The sequence below is a fragment of the Phyllostomus discolor genome, chromosome 2 (assembly GCF_004126475.2).
Source record: "Phyllostomus discolor isolate MPI-MPIP mPhyDis1 chromosome 2, mPhyDis1.pri.v3, whole genome shotgun sequence".
Taxonomy (NCBI): Eukaryota; Metazoa; Chordata; class Mammalia; order Chiroptera; family Phyllostomidae; genus Phyllostomus; species Phyllostomus discolor.
The window spans coordinates 176807314-176833520 of NC_040904.2; the positions used below are offsets into that span (position 1 = coordinate 176807314).

At 41.3% G+C, this 26207-nt stretch overlaps 1 pseudogene; it reads right to left on the reverse strand.

The window, feature by feature from the left end:
• Nucleotides 1-15609: 15609 nt before the first annotated feature.
• Nucleotides 15610-17288, reverse strand: LOC114514187 (annotated as a pseudogene).
• Nucleotides 17289-26207: the final 8919 nt, after the last annotated feature.

Consider the following 26207-nt stretch of genomic DNA (forward strand, 5'->3'; position numbering starts at 1 on the left):
AAAAGAGAGAGACATGGCCCAGATGTAAGAGGTAAGGTGTATTGCCATCCCTAACACATGAAGGCAGCATGGTTCTGATTATATTTGCTAAAAGTAATTGGAGAGAGAGGGGGAACGAAGGAGAGAGAGAGCGAGAGAAAAAGATGGATTATTTTCTAGGTTATCAGTTCATACCAAGTGGCAGAGGCAATGTTGATATTTGCTCCATAAGTATACCACATCCAGAACTGCAGCCACGACTGGCTTCACTCACTGATTAGATTTCTGGTAATCTACAGTCATTCTCTGAAACACACATGGCTTTTGCACCAGCCACAGAAATTAAGTGGGATCATGGTAGGAATCAATACTCTGCGCCTTTCAAGTTTCTGGTGGTAGCACAAATCTTTAGAAATTTCCCAGGGAAGCAGAATTGCTTTTGGAACACAATGCTAGTGGGCTAGAGAGAGAGTTTCAATAGCTTCCACTCGAACCTTCTTACTATAATAGCCCTCACTCCATCAACCAAAGAACAGTTATGAAATATTCCTTTTCTTCATGCATCCTGAGACTAATGAAGTAACCACAGAATGGCCCCATCAGGGCATTGGACCTGCTGTGAACCTGACGCTGGTGAAGATTCTGTTCACTGCCTGACCTTTGTGAGGTCCAGCTCTGGCTGGTAGGCTATGGTGGATTTGTTTATTTACTTTTGTTTGGTTTTGCTTTATCTTATTTTATTTTGTGTCTCTTGGGGTAAGCTTCAGTTCAAAGCCAATATTAAGTGATGCCAAACAATATTTACTTTTTCCCAATTTACGGTCACACTGGTAAGTGGCCTGTCTTGTCTCTGGGAACAGTTTTTACTGTGGATTCACAAACACACCTGTGGCCATCACATTTCAGGCACCTTTGAGGCTCCACGTCTATGAACTAGTTTAGTTCTAGAAACCGCATTAGAGGCTATGAATTTCAGCTACAGTAATTTGTTAGGTTTCTGCCCACCAGACCTGGAATCATTGTCTGAATATGCCAAGACACACATTGGTAGACTACCCTTGTATTTTCAGTTTCTAAGGTCTTGTGACCAATTAGACATTCCCACATATCTCCACAGGCCACACTTTCTAATTACTATTTCATCCCTGTGGGTTATGCTGGTAATTGTACTCACCTTATCACTGAAGTCTAAGGATTGCAGTGCCTCTTTCACTCCTGGATCCCTTTATTCTGTTTGAGATGAGAGAACTCAATTTCTTAGCAACATCCTTCACTGTTATCTCGAGCCATTCTGTCAAAGAGCAGCCTCCTCAGAGTTTTAAAAGGATGCTGATGTCCGCCTTCCTAATGCATTCTGTAACGTGTTTGTATAGAGATTGCTCTCCAGGCTCTCCTAGGAAGGTGTTTGGTTCAGATTCATGCCACTATGCTTGAATGTTGTTTTTCTGTCTTTACACTCCTTCCTCTGTGCTGAGCCAGGAAACTTCAGTCATCTCAAATTGATGGGCAATGAATTGGGCTTAATATTCAATTAGCCAACTTAGGAGAATATTCATGCTTCAGTCAACACACTAAATTCTAATTCCCAGGGAAGCACACCCAACTGATAACTTCGGCCTAATCAAATCTTGTATTTATCATCACTGGACGAATACCTTTGGAATCCAATCTCATACACATTCCTCAGACTCCTGCCAGTACAAATTGCTGGGATCCTTCCATTTTTTTTTTTCATGTATAGGCTGTCTCCTTCTAGGTGAGGTCTTATATTTCTCTCTCCAGGTTATCATTATAGGTTGAATTGTTTCTCTGCAAAATTTCATATGTTGAAGTCCTAACCCTTGCTACCTCAGAATGTGGCCTTATTTAGAGATAGTCTTAATAGAGGTAATCAAGGCAAAATGAGGTCACTGGAGTGGGCTGTGGTATAATTTCATTGATGTTCTCATAAAGAGAGAATAGGCACACAGGGAGAATGCCATGTTAACATGAATGTAGAAATCAGGGCTATATTTCTACAAATCAAGGGACACCAAAGACTGCCAAAAAACTACCAGAAGTTGAGGTGAGAGGCATGGAAGAGATTCTCTCTTACAGTCCTCAGAAGGAACCAACCCTGCCCCTATCTTGATCTTGGACTTTTAGCCTCCAGAACTGTGAGGCTATAAATTCTATTGTTTATGCCACCCAGTCTGTTACTTGGTTACAGCAGCTTGAGCAAACCAAGGCACTTATGTTGGATCTAACTTTCATTATGGAACTAGAAAGATAGAAGGATGGTAGAGGAGGCTCAGAGAATTGTGATAACCTTGGGAGGCTACTGCAAAGGTACAGTCATTAAAATAATTTTATGCAGGTGAAGACTGGCTTTTTCAAACAACTAAAAAGGATCTTCTTCTGTCAGGGAAGGAGGTTTTGGCTTCAAGACTTGACCTCATGCATGTCTGCCAAAATGAGCCAATTCTATGCTTCAGGGTCTACCTCTTACCCACAAGTTCCTTTATTTTTACAAAAGAGATCCTGAGAGGATTGAGTGTCAGTTCTGTTAAAACTCTACAATCATTACACTTAACCCCTGTACTTGATATTTAGCTCTGTTGATTCTGCACCTTCAAAGCTACCTTGAAGGCTTTCTGATATTTCCCTAAGTTTCTGAATCAAACACATAACTTGTCCTTTACCCTTTGCCAAGTGGCCCTGAAATATTTATAACTTCCATTGTCAGCACAACAACGAAATGCCACAGTAGTCTGGTTTCTCAGTGCCTTTAACCTGCACATCACCCCATGCCACTACTGATATTTGGGTGATTATGTTGCCACTATATTCTGTGGACTATCAGTGCTCACTTTCTTCCAGAAAGGGGGTTAGCCACTGCTCCTCAAATATGTTAGCAACTTAATTCCAGAATCCCATTTTGAAGAAGCTTCCTGGGACCCCTTCTGGTACGAATTACTATATCAGTCAAGATTAGTAGGAAACATTGCACTTTTAAACAGAGACGTTGAAAAGAGTTTAAGCAAAATATGGGTCAACTGACTTTCCATAAGGGTGGTAAGACAATTCAATGGGGGAGAGAATAGTGTTTTCAACAAATGATGCAAGGACAATTGGACCAACATGCAAAAGAATGATGTTGGACCTGCTAGTTGATCTTTCCTCCTCTCAGCACTCCATTTTCTTTCCATAAAAATTGACTCAAATGGATCAAAGAACTAAAACTCTTAAAGTAAACAAGTGTAAATCTTCATGTCTTTGGGTTAGGCAATGGTTTCTTTCTTTTTTTTTAATATATTTTCTTGATTATGCTATTACAGTTGTCCCAGTTCCCCCTTCACTCCCCTCCACCCTGTACACCCTCTCCCACCCATGTTCCCCCCCTTTAGTCCATGTCCATGTGTCATACTTATGAGTTCTTTAGCTTCTACATTTCCCATACTATTCTTGCCCTCCCCCTATCTATTTTCAACCTACATTCTATGCTACTTATTCTCTATACCTTTTCCCCCTCTCTCCTCCTCCCACCCCTACTGCTAGCCCCCCATGTGCCCTCCATTTCTGTGGTTCTGTTCCTATTCTAGTTGTTTGCTTAGTTTCTTTTGGTTTTGCTTTAGGTGTGGTTGTTAAGAATTGTGAGTTTGCTGTCCTTTTACTGTACATGTCTTTTCTTTATCTTCTTTTCTTAGATAAGTCCCTTTAGCATTTCATAAAGTAAGGGCTTGGTGATGATGAACTCCTTTAATTTGACCTTATCTGAAAAGCACTTTATCTTCTCTTCCATTCTAAATGAGAGCTTTGCTGGATAGAGCAATCTGGGATGTAGGTCCTTGTCTTTCATGACTTGGAATATTTCTTTCCAGCCCCTTCTTGCCTGTAAGGTCTCTTTGGAGAAATCAGCTGACAGTCTGATGGGAACTCCTTTGTAGGTGACTGTCCCCTTATCTCTTGCTGCTTCTAGGATTCTGTCCTTCGTTTTTACCTTGGCTAAAGTAATTATGATGTGCCTTGGTGTGTTTCTTTTTGGGTCCAACTTCTTTGGGGCTCTCTGCGCTCCTTGGATTTCTTGGAAGACTGTTCCCTTTGCCAGTTTGGGGAAGTTCTCCTTTATTATTTGTTCAAATAACTTTTCCACTTGTTGGTCCTCCCCTTCTGGTACCCCTATAATTCGGATGTTGGAACATTTAAAGGTGTCCTCGATGGTCTTAAGCTTTTCTTCGATTTTTTGAATTCTTATTTCATCATGCTTTCCTGCTTGGTTGATTCTATCTTCCTTCTGGTCCACTGTGTTGTTTTGAGACTCAGATTCCTTCCTTTCACTATTGGCTCTCCTCCGTATATCTTCCTGCATCCCTTTTATGGTAATCTGCATTTTTTCATGTAATTTGCATCCAAAATCAACCAATTCCGTGAGCTTCCTGATCACCAGTGTTTTGAACTGTACATCTGATAGATTGGCTATTTCTTGGTTGCTCAAAAGGATGAGTCCTGTGGGACTGATCTGTTCTGCTGGAAACATATCTTATGTCTTGCCCTGTCTCTCCTATTATTTTATTTATTTATTTATTTTTTCTCCTGTCTGGCCGCTCTTGTTATGGTAGGGGGCGGAGCCTTAGGTGTTCACCGGGGCTGGGCACCCCAGTCGCTAGATTGTGACGTTATATGTGGGGGCAGGGGCGGGATCGGGGACAGGAGGGATCAATGGCGACCGTTCCATACTCCTGGAGCCAGACACTTCCCTGGGCTTCTGGGCCGTGAGCTCTGCCCTGGTCCACAATCGCTGCCCCACTGATTCCCCCAGCCACCGCTCGCGTACTCAGGGATCACCGCTGCACCGCTGCGCTCCTGCACCCCGGATGGCTGTCGCGCCGATTTTGCGCCAAATTTCCCCCGACCTACGAGCGCCTGCGACCTGTGCCTGCTCGCTCGGCTCGTCGTCCCCTACCAGTCTGGATGTACGGGTCTACTTCAACTTCTTGGCTGTCCGACTTCCATTTAGATAAATCCTCTGACAGTTCTGATATTATGACTGCAGATCATTGTTGTAAATTATTGTTGTTCTGTTCTTGGTTGTGTGAGGAGGTACGGTGTATCCACCTATTCCTCCATCTTGCCGGAAGTCGCAATGGTTTCTTAGATATGATACTACAAGCGTGAGAAACAAAGAAAATGGCGACTTTGTTGAAATTTAAAATTTTATGCTTCAAAAGAGACTACCAAGAATGTGAAAAGACAACCACAAAATGTGATAAAATACTTATAAATCATATCTAGGGACTAATATCCAGAATATATTTTTTAAAATCTTACAACTCAAGAATAAAAAGATAAATAGCCCACTTAAAAATGGACAAAGGATCTGAACATACATTTCTCTAGAGAAGATATATGGCCAATATGCATATGTAAAAGGTGTTTAATCCCATTAACCATCAGGGAAATGCAAATAAGATACCACTTCATGTTAAGAACAAAGGCTGAAATCAGAAAGATAGACAAGTGTGGTGAGGTGTGGACATACTGAAACCCTGATACATTACTGTTGAGAATATAAAATGGTGCATATTCTCTGGGTAACAGTCTGGATGTTCCTCAAAAAATTAAACATGGTTACCACACAATGCACTCATTCCATTCCTAGATATATACTCCAAAGATATGAAAACATATCCACACAAAAATTTGTACATAAATGGTCATAGCAGCCTTATTCATAATAGCCAAAAAGTGTAGACAATCCAATATGTGCTCGTTGGCCAAGCCTCTTGCTGTTTTTATTCAAGGTGGTGAGGTTTTCCTTGTGCATCCATTTATCCACCCAAGACATCCAAGTTCCTTACCATCAAATAGGGTGAATATAACTGCCCACAGCTGTTGAACAGTGGATTGTCCTCAGAGTACGTGTTTGTTTGGGGTGGAGGAGGGCAGGAAATTTTCCCATATCCTTCTTGGTCTTCATGTTGGAAGGTCATTTTCTCCATCCTTCTTCCTCCCATACTCTGTTTTCTTTCACTTTCCCCTGCTGTCAGACTGTGATTCTGTCTTCTTCTCCCTATTCCCATCTGTAATTATATCTAGTCTGTATGAACTAACAAACTGGTTGTAAGAATTAAAAACTGAGTGTGCTCTCTCCCTCTCAGGGGCACACCTTCCCCTTCCCCTTCTTGTCCCTGGGTGCATTACCTTTGCACACTAGGGGGAAATTTTAGCAACACATATAACAAATAGGAAAAAGTACAACTTAATAGAAAAATTCACAAAGAATGTGAACCTACTGTTAACAGAAAAATAAATATTAGTGAAATATAAGCCAATGAGATGCTCAACTCTGTTCATAATTAAGAAAATGCAAATTAAAACAGCAAAATACCATTTAAACTTAGACAAATTCATGATGCTAGAGATTTGTTGAAAAACAGACATATTGGCCGGAACTGTAAATCTTTGTAGCTCCTTTGGTGGGCAGTTTGGCAATATGTATCAGGCCTGAAAATGCAACGCTGTTTGCATCAGTCATTACCTGTTTGCTCTCTACCCCATCCCTACCCCTCTGTCCCACGGGGCTGACCCCTACATATTATAGTCCCGATATTCCTTTGCCCACTTGCTTTCTGATTAATTCAGTCAATGCGAAGTACTGGCAGCAGAATGAAGAGTGAAATAGAAAAAGCCAGGGTATTTCTTTTCTCTCACTTTCTGGGCCCATTCACAGCAGTGGCTGTGTCTGTCTCATACATGGCCCAGCTCCCCCGAGGCAGGACAGTCCCTTCCTCTATGGTTCCTGCTCCACCAAGTATATCCAGCTTCAGCTTCTGATTGTCCTGTCTCTTCTCTGTCCCTTTAGCCTCCAGGGACTTTATGCTGTTGCTGATCTTTCAGGGGCCTATTCGCCCTTTCAGATTCTCTTCCCTACTTCTGAAACTGGCTGCCCATATTGAATTCTCTCTATTGAAAGTATCCTGGAGTGGTTCCCCCAACCTCTGGGGTTTTTTTTTATTCATTTTATTTTTAGAGAGGGAGGGGGGAGAGAGAGAGAGAGAGAGAGAGATCAGTGTGTGGTTGCTGGGGGTTATGGCCTGCAACCCAGGCATGTACCCTGACTGGGAATCGAACCTGTGACACTTTGGTTCGCAACCCGAGCTCAATCCACTGAGCTACGCCAGCCAGGGCCCTCCAACCTCTGTTTTTAAACTAAATTAGGGATCAAAATGTAAAAAAGAAAGAAAGAAAGGTCATTCAAGTACCAGAAGCAAATATGAGTCCATTCCTCTTTAACTTCAGCATAGGCAATGGCTTTCTAATTTTGACTTAAAATTTAGAGGTAAGAATAAAAAGATTGATAAATTTGGCTACATAAAAACATTTAAATTTGCATGACCAAAATCAAGAACAAAGTCAAAAGACAACTGACAAACTGAAAGAAAATGTACATAACATATACCACAGATAAGAAGCTAATATCCCCAATATACTAAGAACCTTCAAAAATTGAAAAGCAAAAGACCAAAAACTCAATATAAAATGGGAAAAAGACATGAGTGGACAATTCAGGCACACACAAAGATAGAAAGATTATTCTCAAAAATATGAAAAAAGTTCAAATTTGTTACTAGGAAAACGTATTTTAAAACCACACTGAGTCCCAGCTGGGTATTTCAATTGATTAGAACATCATCCTTAAACACCAAGGTTGTGGGTTCAACCACTGGTCAGGACACATACAAGAATCCACCAATGAGCCCTGGCTGGTGTAGCTCAGTAGATTGACTGTGGACTGTGAACCAAAGGGTCACTGATTTGATTCCTAATCAGAATATATGCTTGGACTGCAGGCCAGGTTCCCCAGTATGTGTGTGCGAGAGGCAACCACACATTGATATTTCTCTCCCTCTCTTTCTCCTTTTCTTCCCCTCTCTCTGAAAATGAATAAATAAAATCTTTAAAAAAGAAAAGAATCAATCAATGAGTGGAACAAGTCAATGTTTCTCTCTTTCTAAAATCAACCAATAGAAAACATTTTTTTAAAAAACCACACAGATAATATTTCTCACCTGTCAAAATTTATACTGGCAAAAATTTAAACACAGATTCTGATAACACATTCCATTAGTGCGGCTGTAGGAAATACGTAGTCTTAATAGATTACTAGTGGGAATGCTCTTTGGTACAACACTCCACTGAGCAATTTGGTATGAAGCTACATATGTACTTATCTTTCAAACCAGTGAATCCCATCCTTAGAATTTACCCTAGAGAAATGCCTTCAACAATATAAAAATACATAAACCCAAGGTTATTGCAGGCTTGACTGTAATTTTGAAACACTGGAAACTATTGCAAGACCTATACTTAGGAGAGTGAATAACAATGGCACATCCACATTCACAGAATGGAGGACTATGAAACTATACAAAAACTATGAGGGTGTGCTTTATAAACCAATATGAGTGAGTTACAGAATGTGTACTCGTACAATAGTTCAGCGGGAAAAAAGTTCAAAGAATATCTATAGTATGCTCTCCTTAATGTAAGAAAGAAGGGTATGCAAGAAAACATACATGTATGCGTTCCTTGAGCAAAAGAAACACAGGAAGAATACACCAGAATCCAAACAGACTGGTTACAGGGAATGAATGGAAAAGGGGTAGAAGTAGTGGGGAGCATGAGATCATGGTGGCAGGGACGAGGGAAGAAGTAAGGGGAGTGAGAAAATGATGCTGGGGCTGTACAGTCTTCATTTGAATCTTGGATTCCAGCTTTCGCCTTGAGCAATGCATCTGAAACACTACTTGACCAATGCTACTTAGTAATAAATTTATTCCTAAATATTGCAGTCTTTGTCAACTATTGTGACTAAACTATTTCCCATTTCAATTTCTGGATGTTTACTTCAAAATTGTAAAAAACATATTGATTTTTTTATCTTTTGTATATTTATCTTAAATGCAACTACCATATCAATACTTTCATTGGCTTTAGTAGCTAATTTTTACTTGAGTCTTTGGGATTTCTAATCACAACTCTTATCATTAGCTAAAGGGATTATTTTATCTTTTCCAATATGCTCGCTATTTCACTTTTTAAAGTCTTACTGAATTTACCATAAGATTTAGATACTAAAAATTATAGTGATGGATAGCATCCCTATCTAGTTCCAAATTTTAATATTTTACCATTAAGAAAGAAGATGGAAATAATATAAAGGAAACTATTGATAAATTTCATCATACTATTTAAAACTCTATTCATTAAAAGACTCATAAAGAAAGTGAAAATACAAGCTACAAACTGAAAGAAGAGATTTGGCGCACATATCTCCCTGACAAGGGATTGGAAGGATTAGAAACTGTAAATAACTTCTACAGATGAGTAAGAAATACCAAACAACTCGTGAGAAAACTGGAGAAAAGGTGCTGGGAAGGTTTGGACTTCAAGGGAAAGTAAACTGTGGGGTAGTGACTAGGAACTTATGGAAGCTGTTCATGGCAAACATCACCAGATGTTAGACCTTGGTCCTTGAGTTTGCAAGAAACTCAGAGCTAAGAACCCAATATGGGCAAAAGTTATTTAGAAAGTCACAGAGGTAGAAGAAGTGGGCTGGCTGGGCTCTCTCCATCTTAAGACGTAAGGTTTTTTTCTGTTCTTTAAAGGTGGGGATTTTAAGGGACGTCTCAGGGGAGGATCGCAATAGAATATGTATCAGCTTTTCCAGGTATATCCTTTTCATCAGCTTTTTCAGGCAGTCTCTATTGATTTGCAAGAGTGATGTAGCGGCTCATTAGTCATTGCAGCTGGTCTTGATGTCAGTCATGGTATGGCTTTGACTGGTTTTGCTGTTTTTCTGGGCCTAGAGCTGAAATATGATTAAGACCTAGATGTTATCTCTATTTTGACCAAAACTCTGTCTCTATGGTCAGTAGAACTGAGGTTTTATTCCTAAGATTATTTAAAGCGAGTCAGAACCTCATTGTCCTAGGGCTTAAGGCTTAGGGGTGTGGTCATGCAAGAGCCTGTACAGGAGGCATTTGATGCTGTCCTTCAGCCCCTCTGTTCTTCCTCCAAGCAGGTCTCCTGCATGACCAGTGATGTGCTAGGGGAGGGAAGGTTGCCCTGGGGTTGAGGTCCCACACTACAATACTTGTTTTCCCAGTTTTACCTTTTGCCCTGATGACCTTCTGTACCTGGCCCATCGTTCCTACTTTGCTCACATCTCTCTAACTGCCTACTATATCAAAACTAACGGAAGATAACAGTTATTTTAGTAAGGTTTCTTTAAGCAAACTCTTCTCAGTGCCGGCTCTCCATCTTCCTTGATAAGAGTTACTCTCCTCTTCCAGGTACAGGAGAAGGGGGGCACCTTCACAAATGGAAATGTATGCCAGTTTTTCAGCAGTAAAGGGGAGGGTGGAAAACTGTTCCTGCATCTGTTGATTTTCTATTGTTTTTAGCTCAAAGTAATCCTTATTTCAAAGTGGCATGTTTTGGAGTGCCAAATCCTGATCATCTTCAAAGGCACATGCAGACATTTTACAATGTACTGATAAAAAATGTAAATAAGCACAATCTCACTAGTCATATAATTTTATACCAAGCATATTGTAAAAAAAAAAAAAGTGCTGGCAAGGATGTGGAGCAATAAGCAGTCTTAAATACTGCTGATGGGAATCTAAGTCTGTGTATTTATGTTGGAAACTAATTTGGCATTAAAGGGAACCAAAGTCTTGCCACCCTGAGGCTGCATTTTTGGGATATTGATTTGAAGTTGGTCGTTAAGAAACAAGACTGGGGAAGAACCTTTGACTCTCCCCCATTTTGCCTAAGAGACTCAGATAGAAAGGCCTACTCCAGGAAGGAAAATTTAGGATGTTCACTTGAGCCTAATTTGAATTAAATACAGTAAATAAGAGGGCTTCAGGCAAGCACCTGTTAGCTAGATACCTATTGTGACCCACTATTCCTTCACCTAGTAAGAATATGCCTGCCCTGTATGTTCCAGCTCTTCCTTAATTGCTTGTAAATATGCCCATTCTCACTTCTGAAATCTAATACCCTCTTCCTCATCCTCACTCCCAACACACCTTTCTCCTTGTTAATGTCATTAAAAGGTCTGCCCAGAAGGTATCCAGCCACGTATTGTGAAAAATAGAGACATTTATTGAAGAAGATACAAGATATAAGAAACAATGTACACAGGACAATGACACCTCAGTCCCCTTCAAAGTAGGCACCAAGGGACCTCACACAGTTTTCCCAGTCGCCATCATCTGTCCCGTTGTATTTTCCTGAATCTCACTGATGGCCTGAAATCTCTTTTCTTTCAAAGGTGATTTTAGTTTTGGGAAAAGCCAAAAGTCACAGGGCACCAAATCTGGGCTGTAGAGGGATTGAGTCACCTGGGTGATTTGATGTTTCCCCCGCCAAAATCTGCCTGAGACATGATGCATGAGCAGATGCACTGTTGTGATGAAGCTGCCAGTCACCAGCTGCCCATAGCTGCAGCCTTCTGAATCATCCATATGGTTTCTGTGGATGATTCAAGCTTAATGCAAAATCTGATGCAGATTTGTTGCTCCCCTCACTCAGTTATTTTGAATTCGATGGCCACACAATACACATGCTCACTTAATGATATCTACCTCCTCCACTGACTAGTACCATGAAATCATCATTATTCACACATGCACATTCTAATCTACTACTCTTGGCTGCCAGGTTACATCAATGTCACATAAACCGTTCCTGTTATATTTACAATGGGTGGATTTTTTTCCGGACAGGCCTTGTCATATACCCAGTGTTGCCTCACTGTCTTTGAACTTTCATGCTTTTGTGAATTCCCCATGCACATGTATTAAAATTTTATTTTCTCCTGTTAATCTGTTTCATGTTAATTTGATTAGCCCAGATAAAAGAACTTAGAAGGTGGGAGGAAAAGTATTAATTATTTTTTAGCCCCAACAGCATTATATGGAAAAGCTGAAATGGATGTGCACTGTGACTCAGCAATTCCACTTTCTGGGCATGTGCCCTGGAGAAACTCTTGCAATTGGGCACAAGAATGCATACAAGAATGTTCATAGCTGGATTGTTTATAATAACAGGACACTGGCAACTCTCATATCTTTAAGTAGAAATGACAAAGTCTAATAATAATAATACAATAAATTACTGACCATAGTGAAAATAAACTACAGCATATATATGAGTTAAAAATCAATACTTTTTTCAAACATAATGTTGTTTGGAAAAAATCAAACTGTCTCAAAATATACAGGGATGGGCAAAAGTAGGTTTACAGTTGTGAGTACCTAAAAGTTTGTTCTTGTATTCTTATTTATTAATTATTGTATCATTTATTTATATTACAACTGTAAACCTACCCTTGTCTACCCCTGTATATACTATACTACTTTTATTAATTTGAAAATCTATAAATAAAACTATGTGTTTTAAGGACACATAAAATTTGTTTAAACTATGAATAAAATCGAAACAATAAAGAAAACCAAACTCAGGATAAAAGTACTTTCAGGCAGGATAGGATTATATAAAGAAGGTGCCCACTGTCTTTCACAACTTAAATGGAAAGCCTAAGTTTTTCTTAAAATGTGTCACTTTGAAGATAATTTGCCTTATTTATGATATTTTAAAAATGTTTTATTTAGAAATATTTTTGGACTGACCACAAAATGTGCAAAAATACTAAAGTTCCCATATATCTTTTACCCAGCTTCTTCTATTGTTAACATCTTACATGCTACAGCATAATTAATCAAATCCTGGGAATTAACATTGATATAATACTATAAACTATCCCACAACCCATATTCAAAATAGCATCTGTTCTTCCACTGGTGTCCAGGATCCAATTCAGGATCCCACATTTCACGTGGGGGGGGCTCTGCCCACAGTTCCCCCCGCCCCCCGCCCCCGGCTGCCACAGATGAGAATAAGTCTACCAAGACATGATCTGCTTGGGGAGGAAAGGCAGCCAAGAACTCTCAAAGGAGAAGGGCCAAGAGCCTTTTCTTCAATGAGCTTCTATTGGGTTCATTTGCACAAGAATACAGGTAAAGCTTACTAATCATTGTCAGGCAGTAAAGATCAAACAATAGATAACAAAGAACTCTGAGGGCCTATTTTGAGTCAGGGTCAGGTAGCTAAAGAACTATAAAGCTTTGAGGAACAAACTCACTTCTTGCTTGGACCCTTATCATTTAATTGAGAGCATTCTAAACAAAGCAGGTTTCACAGGATTTTACATATTCTTTCTTAGGCCTGATCGCCTGGGGAACCCACCCTTTCCAGCACAGGGCTGCACCACCCTCTGTCATTGTTTCAGGCTTAAAGCATTGTCTTAGGCTTGAGATGGGCAGGGGAAGTAAGGCAGCCAAGAGATTAGGAAACTTCTTGCAGACAGAATGAGGACTCAGGCTGTCAAAGCTGAGGGGCGAGGATCCATCACTCCCTTTTGCTGTACCCCCCAACGTCCTTCTTTGGGGGCCTCCCACGTGATTGTGCCTGGCTTAAGTTGTTCCCCCCCTGGGGAATCTTACCCGTCATTGGCTAACTGACATTGGCCAATTGGCATTGGGGGCCAGTTATGGATGAAGTAAAAGGAGCAGAAGCAGCGTTCCTGCCAGGGAGATAAGCTTTTGTCTCCTTGGTGGCTTATGGTCCAAGTTTGCCCCCTCAGCCTTAGCCTTGGTGGAGGTTACAGCTTCTGAAACCAGGCGGGGCGGTTCCCAACAATTTTACTTAGCTGTTATGTCTTCTTGTTCTTTTTTCCTTTCTATTAAGATTTTTCTTTTAGCCCTGGCTGGTGTGCTTCAGTTGGTTGGAGCACCATCCCATATGCCAAAAAGTTTGATCTCCAGTGAGGGTGTGTATGGGAGGCTACCAATTGATGTTTCTCTTTCACATCAATGTTTCTCTTTCTCTCTAAAATCAATACATATAATAAAAATACAAATAAAAGATTTTTCTTTTAATATGCCACGAGATATCTTGATTGTATATTTTCCAAGGTACTTTTCCAGCCACATCTCCCAACCATTCCAAAAGATTTTGTCAGTCTTTCCAATGCAATAGAAGATACTGGATTATAGTTCTGTCCACCTTCTCTATTTGAAAGCAATAAATCCTAATGACTTCCATGTTCACACATTTTTATCTAATATGGAAAAACATTTACAAATATCAGAAAGCCAATTCTGAAATATTTGCATTAATTTTCAATGAAATCAGCATTTTGTGAGTTAAAAAAAAAGGCAGTACCTTGAACTCACGTCTTGCTGACAAACATGTTTCTGCTGAGGGAAGGGAAGAGAGGGAGAGTGAAGGCTGCATTTCTCCATTGGCCCCAAAGTGCCAATTTCACAATGGGATACATTGAAAGCAAGCATGCAATGATGGTTTTAAGGCTTTTACTAATAGTAAACAGTAATTGGACGCCAACCAGTTTCCCCCTAAAACCCCCAAAAATGTAAACAGGAAAGTAACTCTGCCCGTCCTGTACAGCTTCTCACATCATGTTAGAAGGGTCTCACATTCAACAATCAAGAGATTTTAAAATAGCAGTATTTTCATTTTAAGACAAGGTTCCCCTTCTTCCCTCCACCCACCGAGTATTTAACATGAAATAATGGTGTTTCATTAATTTTATACTTATTTGAAGTGGCAACAATAATCATCAGTAATTTGGCATTTCTGTTTATAGTTGTTCCAAATTTTTTTCAATTTTATAATGCCATTATAAAATTGTTCCCATGAAATAGAGACAGTAGATTCTAGATGACAAAGATTCTTTCTGAAACCAATGTTAAGTCAAAGAAATATAAAGCATGCCTTTATACTGAATTTCTGGATCCAGTACACTAAAAGAGTGAAACCTGAGAAGTTATCCACTGTTTTATGCAAGAGATAAAGACCTATACAAGCTGATTTTTGGTTGTATATTTTACACTGTGTGAATTTGCAGCATCTGCTAATTGAAGCAGATACACACTGTATTTATCATTGCCCTATATCCTAGTTCCTTCCCTCTTCACCCCCCAAAATCTACTACCTTATACCAGGGATTGTGGATATTAGCCCAAGTCATCCCAGACAACCAGTGGGGGAGAGGTCATCACTCACAAGAGGCTTGGCCTTCTTCCTCCTTTTCTTTTTCTTTTTAAAAAGATTTTATTTATTTATTTTTAGAGAAAGGGAGAAAGAGAGGGAGAGAAACACCAATGTGCAATCAGTTGTCTCCCACACACTCCCTACTGGGGACCTGGTCTGCAACCTAGACATGCGTCCTGACTGGAAATTAAACCTGTGACCTTTGGGTTTGCAGGCTGGTGCCCAACCCACTGAGCCACACCAGCCAGGGCCTTCTTCTTCCTTTTCATTTGTCTTCTCAGCTCAGCCACCTGGTCCAGCCCTGGGCATGCTGGGCTCTTACCCCTACGCCCTTTCTCTTGTCTCCTCCTGTACTCCACGATCTGCTGGTTGAGTGTTCCTGATCAATCTCACGCAGACGGGAAGGCATCTGGGGCATTATGGTCCCTAAAGCCACTTTGTGTCAAATCTTTTCCATCCGGGGACCAGTGGGTGTGAAGTGTGAAACTGAAAAAAAAACTGGCCCTTTCAATCTTCAAAGTTTCCATCTAGAAGAAATTTGGCAGCCAATTTCTCATTCTTCTCACAAGCAAAAATATGTTCCTATCACAAGTCCTTCAGAAAATCCTAAGGCCGTTATCCTTTCTACAGCTTCTTTTTCCTGAGGCATTACTTGAATGTGGTTCATAAGACCACCTCCAGCTTCTGCAGTTCCTCCACTCCAGCTCCTCCCCCTCCTCCTGGACCACCAGCTTCTTGAACTGGCTTATTTAACATCTGAATAAAATCCTCCTGGTGTTGGCTACTAGGCTGCAGTAAGGGAGGATTCTCTCCACCTATCTGTTGTAGAAATGCTGGAAGCAGGACAGGATTCTATTGAGTAATTTGTCTTATCTGTTGAAACTTTGGCTGATTCAGTAAAAATCCAAAGGGATGGCTTTCAGAACTGGTTGTTGTGATAGGGGACTCAAGGCTTGGAAAATTTTAGCTTAAGGTAAAAAGTTATAAGTCAAGCAAGTAATGTGTATGTTAAGCCTTTCTTTCAGAAACTACAGATAAGGCCCATCCTGGCTCCTGGGAAAAACAGCCGACCTCCTGGGGCACTGATAGAAGATTACTACCTGGGGACATCTGAACCTTTGTTCCAGGACCACCCCTCCCCCTTGGGAACAGCTAACTGCCCAGGACAGGAATGTTGCAGCTTCTGAATCTCAAAGCCCTCACCACACCTTGTTTGTCCTTCCCCACCCCCTTATAAAAGATCTGGCCAGGAAAGAGAAGGGAAGATGGTTTGTTAGGGTACGAACCCGACATCTTCTCGGATCACCGGCCATATGAATAAAGCTCCCATAAAAGATTCAATCACTGTCATTGCTTATTGGATTTGGTAGTGACAGGCAGCCTGAACACTGGTGTCTTTTCCGGTTCCAGCTGTAATCGTTGCTATCTTAGTTGCTGCAGGTGCAGCCGCTGAAAACTGAGCACCCGCACTAGTTGCTGGAGGGGGTTAACCACAGCTTGACTTTCTGTCTCTTGGGATTCTCATTAAATGATGCTTCACTGATCTGCCAGGGTTCTTGAAACTGGCTCCCAGGGCAACAGTTTCTTCCTCTTCTTCAAAGCCCATTGACATGATCATGCTTACCATATTATCCTAAGACTGGCCTGTCACAAGTGCATTTGTTGCATCTTTAAAAAGGTTTGACAGGAGAAGAACCTTCTAATGTACTGCCAGTTGATGCCAGGCTAATAGGCACTGGTGTTTCTGCTAGCTTTCCTGCAGGGCTCTCCTGTTTTGTTGCACTAGCAGGTACAGATTCAGAAGACACTGTCAGCGATGCTGGTGTGATAGATGCAGGGTGCGGGAGTGGGAGCCAAAGCAATGGAGGAGGTTAGGACCTGAGCCGCAGCTAGTGCTGTGGAGGAACCAACTGTGGTAATAGTAGTAGGATTTGATTGCTGAGTTGTCGCTGGTGCTGGAGTTGTCTCACAGCTTTTGGTTTCATCACCATAGCAACCACAAAGTTTTTCTCATCAATTTTATCTTGTCTTATAGTATCATGATCATTGAGGATTTTACCTGCTTTCATTAATTTTTGACCAACTACAAGAAAGGAATCTTTTTCTTTTTCAGATTCACTCTCCTTTTCCTGTGCTCTCATCCTTTTCCTCAAGGTCAGTCTCAATCTTCAAGGTCTGCTGCTCTTGCTGCTGCGGCTGCTGCTGCTGCTACTGTTACAGAACAAACAAGGCGGGGGCGGGGGGGCCTGGGACGATATACTATTATTGAAAGAAGGCCCTGGGTTCTTATGTCCGCCACCCTAGGAAAGACGTCTCTCAATGCCAGAGATTTGTGAAAAGGAAAGGAAATGTTTATTTAATGCTATACTAACTCAAAGTAGTGACCTAATGTCTTTATCAAAAATCCTAAAGTCCCTGAAAACACCCACAAACAGACACAGTCCTTCCTTCCTTCCCCCTTTGCCCAGTCCAGAGTACCGTATCTCAGGAAAGGAAATAGAAGTCCATGGCTCAGGCAGTCCTCTGGTTCTTCTCAGTTAGTCCTCCATCTCGACTGGGAGACCTCCCTGGGTTCCCGGCACCCTCGGCTGAGTCGCCAGGATCTCTGCTAAAAGCAGGTGGTGGTTCCCCCTTCTAAAGCTGTGGGGGTCCCCACTCTGGCACAGGCACGTGGTCCTCTTTTCCAAGGCCACGGGAGTCACCACTCTGCCAGGCCACCTGGTTCTCTCTCTCAGGGCTGCGGGAGTCTCCACTCTGTCAAGGCCGCGTGGTTCTCTCTCTCTCAGGGCTGCGGGAAGGGAGAGTCCCCACTCTGCCAAAACTGCATGGTTCTCCCCTCCAGGGCTGCCGCGTCTGGGTTTCAATCCCCCGCGCCAGTCTTCCTCTGCAGCCCCATTTCCGACTCCTCCTACACTTGGGCACACTTGCCCTCAATCTGCTGTCTTCTCCAGCTTTTCTGGTCGCCATCGTGGGTCTGGGCAGGTGTCACCCCATGTCATGGAGCCAATCTTCTTCCAGCTCCCACGCAGGCGCTGTAACTCAGGGGACCTGCCCCCCAGTCACATCTTGGGGGGAGATCCCTTTCCATCCCCCTGGCCTTGAGCATAGCCATAGCTATTCAGCATATCTAAGTGACCAGCCAAAGGCTATAGGTATGCTAAATGACCATGCCATGGATTAGCTGCAAAGCTGCCCTGCATGTTCTTGCTCTGTGTGCCCCTTCCCCCAACTCACACCTGTGGGGGAAGGGGTGAAGACACCTTAAAATCTCCTGGACACCTTGAATTCTGGACCCCATTTCAAATGCCTATTTGTGATCCCTGCTCTTGGCTGCACCCTGTAACACTCCTGCTGCTGGATTGACTTCAGGGTGACTGATAAGGTGTCTCTGCCCAGCACTGTGGGGCCTGCTCTGGATGCGGGCCTCTGGGGACTACCTGTGACTTAGACAGCCCCATGGTTGCCTGCACCCCTATCACTCAGTTGGAAGGAGGTGGGGGTGGGGATATGTCGCACTCACCCTCTCCCCCAGTGGTGGCCTGGGGCTGTGTTCGCCTTTCCCCACTTTCCCACCCACATGCTGCCCCTCCCTTGAGCTCAGGCCACCGTACTTGTAGCTGTCACCTCTTCTTAATCTGTTCTAATCTGTGACAGTTCCTCCATCTTTCTTTGTTTTTCATAATCTTAATACAGTACTTTTGAGGAGTTTGGGTTAGTTATTTTGTAGAGTGTTGCTTAATTTGGTATATCTGATATTTTCTCATAATTAGATTGAGGTTATACATTCTTGGCAAGAATATCAAAGAAGTTATGTTATGCCCTTCTTGGCCACTATGTAAGGAACTATATTATGTCATATGTCCCATCACTGATTATGTTAACTCTGATTAATAGGGGACTCAACAGTTGGAAAATTTCAGTTTAAGGTAAATAGTTATAAGCCTAGTAAATAATGCATATGCTAAAGTTTTTGTTTCAGATACTACAGATAAGGCCCATCCTGGCTCCTGGGAAAACAGCCGACCTCCTGGGGCACTGCTAAAGATTACCACCTGGGGACAAGTGGAGGCATCCGGGCGATTGTGTTCCAGGGAGAGACAGACACCACCCATCCCTGGCAACAGCTAACTGCCCAGAACAAGAATGCTGCAGTCTCTGTCACCTAATTCTCCCTGAATTTCAAAACCCCTCACTGCACCTTGTTTATTCCCTGATTTAAAAAGTCTAGCCTGGAAAGAAAAGGGAAGCTGGTTCTTTTGGGTGTGAACCCACCTTCCTCTCAGATCACAGGCCATCTGAATAAAGGGCCCATAAAGATTCAATCGCTGTCATTGCTTATTGAGTGGCAGGCAGCCCAAACGCTGGTGCCTTTTCCAGTTTCACGATCACTTGATTAAGGCAGTATCTACCAATTCATTGGGCTTTCAAGTTTCCCTTTTTTCATTCTTAAAACTCACAAACTATGAAGAATGTTTGTTACTCTAATGCACAAATAAAGAAGCGCTGGATGGAAATACATTGACATAGAAATATACATCTGTGCATGCATGTGAAAGAAACACACAAGAGAAAAGATATTTAAACCCCATTGTATTAGTCAGTTATTGCCACAATAATGTTGTATAAACTTGGAGATTTATAACAAGCTCATGTGTGGGGGGGCTCCGCCCGCAGGCCCACCCCCACCGCTGCCACAGGTGAGAATAAGTCTACCAAGACAAGATCTGCTTGGGGAGGAAAGGCAGCCAAGATCTCTCAAAGGAGAAGGGCCAAGAGTCTTTTACTCAATGGGCTTTCATTGGGTTCATTTGCACAAGAATACAGGTAAAGCTCATTAATCATTGTCAGGCAGTAAGGATCAAAAAATAGATAACAAAGAACTCTGAGGGCCTATTTTGAGTCAGGGTCAGATAGCTAAAGAGCTGTAAAACTTTGAGGAACAAACTCACTTCTTGCTTGGACCCTTATCATTTAATTGAGAGCATTCTAAACAAAGCAGGTTTCACAGTAATTTACATATTCTTTCTTAGGCCTGATCACCCAGGGAACCTGCCCTTTCCAGTACAGGGCTGCACCACCCTCTCATTGTTTCAGGCTTAGGTGGAGCAAGGAAAGTAAGGCAGCCAAGAGATTAGGAGACTTCTTGCAGACAGAATGAGGACTCAGGCTTTGTCAAAGCCGAGGGGCGAGCATCCATCACTCCCTTTTGCTGTACCCCTCAACGTCCTTCCTTGTGGGCCTCCCATGTGATCGTGCCTGTCTTAGATCATTCCCCCTTTGGGGAATCTTACTTGTCATTGGCTAACTGACCAAGCATTGGGGGCCAGTTATGGATGAAGTAAAAGGAGCAGAAGTGGTGCTCCTGCCAGGGAGATAAGCTTTTGTCTCCTTGGTGGCTTATGGTCCAAGGTTGCCCCCTCAGCCTTAGCCTTGGTGGAGGTTACAGCTTCTGAAACCAGGCAGAGCAGTTCCCAACACTCATGGACCTTCACATGGGCTGGAACAACTGTACTTTAGTCTATAGATTGCCCGGGTCTGGCTCTGTGCTTCACTTGGGTTCAGGTCTCTTCTACATGTTTCTTCAGTCTCTTGGGAACAGCCACTACTTGAGGGCAGGCATGTCCTTGTAAGAGACAAGAACATATAAGGATAGTATTGTCTCTTGGAGTAAAAATTGTCACACTGTCCCTTCAAATCATATTTTATTAGCCAAATTAACTTTCAGGATATATTCCATCTCTAGTGGGAGAAATTGCAACATCAGACGGCAAAGGATATAGAGGTGAAATTCAGATGTATAAAGGGAGGGTCCAAAGAACTCAGAATAAAAATCTCATCTACCTCGTTGACCCTATGCTTTTTTTTTTAAGTGACATGATGTTCAACATACACTATTAGCCTCCAAAGTAATTAGAGGGAATATGTGTGTCCTACTGTTAATGATGGGACTAAATGCTGTGGCTGTATTGAAAGATTCCCAAAAGAATCCCCAGTACTTAAAGTGTGCTTTCATAATTCAGCCATCTCTTCCCTTCTCTCCATTGTTTCAAGATGATTAATTTTGACTTGAGGGTCTTCTTACTTTTTTTTCTATGTGTGCATAATGTAATGTTGAAAAATTATGGACTTTCTCATTTACTTCTAACATGTTTCAAAGAAGATAATTTTGGGCATAGTGGAAATCTTGATCATTTTAAATACAAATGTGTATCACTTTTGTGCATGTCACCTTTTAAAATATATTCACTGTTATTTAAGGAACACTGGATTTTGATATATACCATCTTCATCAAAAACAAAGAAAAAACAAGCTTTCTTCAATAGGTGAGCATTTTATATAATTTCCCTTTTCTCCTTGAACACGTATTTCCCCCATAAAATGTTATATATGTAATATGTTTTAAAAATTTTTATTTTAATCCTCACCTAGGGATATGTTTTATTAGTTTTAGAGAGAGGAAGGGTGAGAGAGAGAAACACTGATCAGTTGTGTCCTGTATGAGCCCGAACCAGGGATCAAACCTGCAGCCTTTTGGTGAACAGGATGACACTCCAACTAAATGAGCCACCCAGCCAGGTCATATGTAATCTATGTTTTAAAGTATTTTATTTATTATCTTATCATATTTCTCTAAGCAAAAATACATACATAAAATTAAATTATTTTAAACTTTTAATTTCCTATGATCCTGAAGTTCTAAATATTAAATGTTTCTCCTGAATTAAATTATAACTATAGTTAGTAGTAGTAAACAATAAATCACAAAGAAGTAAATTTATTACACTTTATAAGAAATGATTATTAAACACAGTAAGAAAAGAATTCTCGGTGAACTGAAGCTCTTGTTCCAGACCCAGGGACACCTGGGAAACCTCGCCTGAATGTACCTTCTCACAACCTTAATTTCTGGAATGTTAAGATATAAATGTGGAATGGGGTTCAGATTGTGCTTTTTCTGCATGAGATGTGTCTGGCTGTCCACATTTCCTCTTGTATAGCCTTTCATTAATATCATTCACCTGCCCCAAAGCAGAATGTTAGTAAGTTACACATACCCTGAGGAACAATATGACCAATATGGTATAAAAAGTTGAGGAGCAGAGAGTGGAATAGCTTCACAAACCCAAGGTGGTACACCCTGCTATACCTTCATCCCTTGTAGCTGAACACGGCCTGTAAAATAGGATGTTGTAGAAGCTGTGTCTGGGATACTGCAAGACTTTCTGCTAAAAGTAACACTGGTTTGCATGCTGAACCACCTATCTGATATCCTTTGAATAAAATAAGTACACTGGTATTCAAAACATATTATGTTTTGTTAGTCTTCCCATCAGTCCAGATTTGTATCAGAAGAGGCAATTAATGTGAAGATCCCTAAACCCATATGGTAAAACTCTTGTGCAGTAAGAAAACAGACAGCGAATAGAGAATTTCTAATACGTCAAAATAAAGTGCTACTGCTCAGCAAAAGAAATATCGACAAAATGAAAATCAACCTACGAACTACAGAAGGAAATGTTTGCATACCATATAATTGATAAAGGGCAAATATCCAAAATATTAACAAACTCCTACAAATCAATAGCAAAATTCTCCCCAAACCCCCCAACTTCCAAACAAACCCAAAACCAATTTTTAAAAACAGGGAAAGGAATTGAATAGACATTGTTCCAAAGAAGACATATTGTACAAATAACCAACAGGTACATGAAACTGTGCTTATATCAATAATCATCAGGGAAATGCAAATCAAATCCATAATAATATGTCATCTCAAAACTGTTAGAATGGCTTTATCAAAAACAAAAAAAAAAACCAGAACAAAGATAAATATTGGAGAGAGTAAATGTGGAGAAACTGCCATCCTTGTGCCCTGTTGTGGGAGAATAGAATGGTGGTTGTCAGCGGCTGGCAGAAGGAACAAGCAGTATTAGTCAAAGGGTAATAAAAAGAGAATTTTGGTTCCTGAGACACTGCTAACCCATCATGATGTTTGATATGGTTAATATTTTATAGTACTGTCCAAGAATTGATCTGATGGATGGGTAGAATTTAAAAACATTAATGATTCGCTAAGAACTGGTTAAATGCCGCCAGCTAATGTTGACAAAGGGAAACTGCTGAGGGGGGAAAGACTATAAATACCACCCATGCTTGCTGCTTATAGCATTGTTGCATGAAACCACTGACAAAAAATGGAAAAGGAATAGCCAAGAGCTCTAAGACCAGTATTTGAAACAAAGGCTGATTTTCTTCCATAGCTTCCCAAATGCTCTGTCGGGGACATGTAAGGGCACCCTAATTGCTCTGCCACCCACCTGCGATCCTTGACTAATCCAACTCTCCTGTGTCCCAGTGGGAGGGTGCAATCACTGCATGACACTGCATGACACTGCATGCATTGCAGTATGAAGAAACTGGGCCACTTCACCAAAAAAACACCAGCAGCTGCCTAAGGAACCCTTGCTAGCATGGATCCTTCAATAAAACCATCAGGATGACAGAAATGTTATCATGGATACTGCAGAATGGAGAGTTTTGCAATGGCATAAGCATCTATAATATGGGAACAAATTGTATCTGGGTAGTCTATCAATCCCGAACTGAACACTCACCAATGGTTGAGTAGGTGATCACTCCAATGCAGAAATAACATTTTATTGGAAATACACATTTTGGTGAGATAGGTGCTCTTTTGCTTTTAGTTCATGTATCCATGGATGATTACAATTTATTAAGAAAATGGTTCAGGGTTCAGCATCATTTCTCTGTGTGCTTTTGACAATGTTGAATTTTACCTGAGCCCTGGCCTCCTAAATAATAGCTACCGTTTAAAAATAGCCCCACTTTTTTGTCTTCTAGGCAATAGTTTAAGGACCAAAGCCACTCTTCCCTTTTGCTTAAATAAGACTCATGGATGACCACCTTGTTTACCTAAGACAAATCCAGACACAGACTCTCTAAATTCTCATTCTTTGTCTCATCAATGATTAGCTGGACTGTTTGTGCTGACCAGTCTGAACAAAACACCACTAATCTGACCTGACCAAACTTCAGTTAGGCTTCTCACCCTCCCCAGGTGTCTGAACTTTGGCCTACCCTTAAGTTTACCCAAGATTGGAACGAGTATCAACCTCTTCAATGGCCCTTCCAGAATTGGCCAACAGCAAAACATTGGCCAGTCTTACCACCTGCTCAGTGGGCTATTGCCACTCCCATCCCCCACGGCCTGCTCCTTCCCACCTTGTTTACCATAGCAGCGTGTTCTTTCTCTTACAATGTATCTTCCTCTCCTTATCACAATAGTCTTTTTTGTAAGTCTCTCTATATCTTTGTCTAGGTTTATTTTTGACATCTTGTAGCAAAAACAAGTAGGCAGAATGGAAGGGGTGTTATTGATAAGGTATTGTTCAATTATTTGAACCATTACCATGTTCATTTCTGAGGTCCGTGGCAAAAATTACAGTAATCAATCAACAGCTGTTGATTTCTAATGCAATTTGGCTGTCAACTTCTTTAAATCCTCCTTCAATTTTGTTGCAAGCCAAGAATTTGGAAACATCTAGCTTGCAAAAGATGTGTTACTCCATCTTTTGAGTCATTCACTTCCTTGACAGCTGACACTACGTTTCGAAGTATATTCTTTCCAGGTGCTGGAGCCTTCCTGTCCTAGCAATACACCATAGTAGGTTCAGATAAGTGGAAGGAGAGTATGCTCAAAGGGCAGCTGGAAAGGCGGGGCCTATATAACATTTGAGAATCACCATGATGCCTAGAGTACAGCCAAGTTCTCAGGCAGATCTAGTTGAAGAAAAAGTATACACAGAACTTGAGGATCTGGAAGCTCATTTTTCTTAAAACTAGTTGTCTCCTTTCTCTATCTTCACCGAAACAGCCATTTCGCTCTTGCCCCCTGCTAGTGCTTAAAGGGCCTCCTGCTTCAGACCGATCAACACTATGAATCATAAAAAGATGGGCAGACTTCAAGCTCAGCTCAGGAATGGATTCAGGAGTACACCTCACCTTATTGAAAGAATGTGATGCCTAAATTAGTAACGGCTAATGACAAGACAAAACCCCCTCAGTTTCTTTTTTAAAATAGCTGTGATATTACTGGAATGGAAGAGATAAACCTAATTAAAATGAAGGGGGAATCCCAGGACCTACGTTTTCCTTTCAACCACCTTCATAATTATTCATCCTTTGGCAAAAGCCAAAAGAGTTCTCAGAAAGGCTCCCTGGAATATGAAGTCAGCTTCATGTAACACTGGGTACTGACTGTTACATGTTCTAGGATGTTAGCAGAATGGTCGTTCCCACATCAAGTGCTGAATAGCTGATGATGAAAGTGATAATGGTCTTGTGGAAATAAGCACAGACTACCCAGATGAAAGCAAGTAAAGGCTATTTATTATGAGCTTGCCATGGCAAGGGTCAGCCACTGTCACTTGTGTTTTGGCAGACACTCAAAGGCAGGCAGAGGAGTGGGAAAGCTTTAATAGCAGGAAAAAAGGGAAGGCTTTGGGGATGCCCTCATTGGAAGGTGTTGGTGTGAGGAAGCTGTAGGTGGGCTAACTAGAAGTGGAATATCCTGTGTGGTTGGTGAGGGGTGCAAATTTGGCTTTCTCTACTAGGTCCTTAGCTGGAGGTGGGGTCAAAAATTAGTAGAGCTTTCAAATGCCACTCAACTCTTGGACATTCGGAGCCAATTGTTACAAAGGTTAGTTGGCTTTCTGGACTGTTTGCTAGAGATAGAAATCTGACTTCCTACAAATGTAACTTCTTACAAAAATGACTTCCTGGGCCAGTTACTATAGATAATGGGTTAATTTCCTGGGCTGCTTGCTGCAGGGTGTGGGGCACAGTTCTATTTTTATGTGTAGCCTGGTTTCTGGTTACTTTCGATGTATATATTCAGCCTCTCAGTCTAGATACACCAGAAATTTTTGATATAACATCAAAGAGTGACAGTAAAGTTTTTTATGGTTCTTGAAGCTCACATGGAGTCAATTTAACAAATCATCTTTATGGCCCCGAAGTTGTAGAGAAGCAGAGAATATTATCTACAAATATTTATGTAATAGGAAATTTTGCATATTAATAA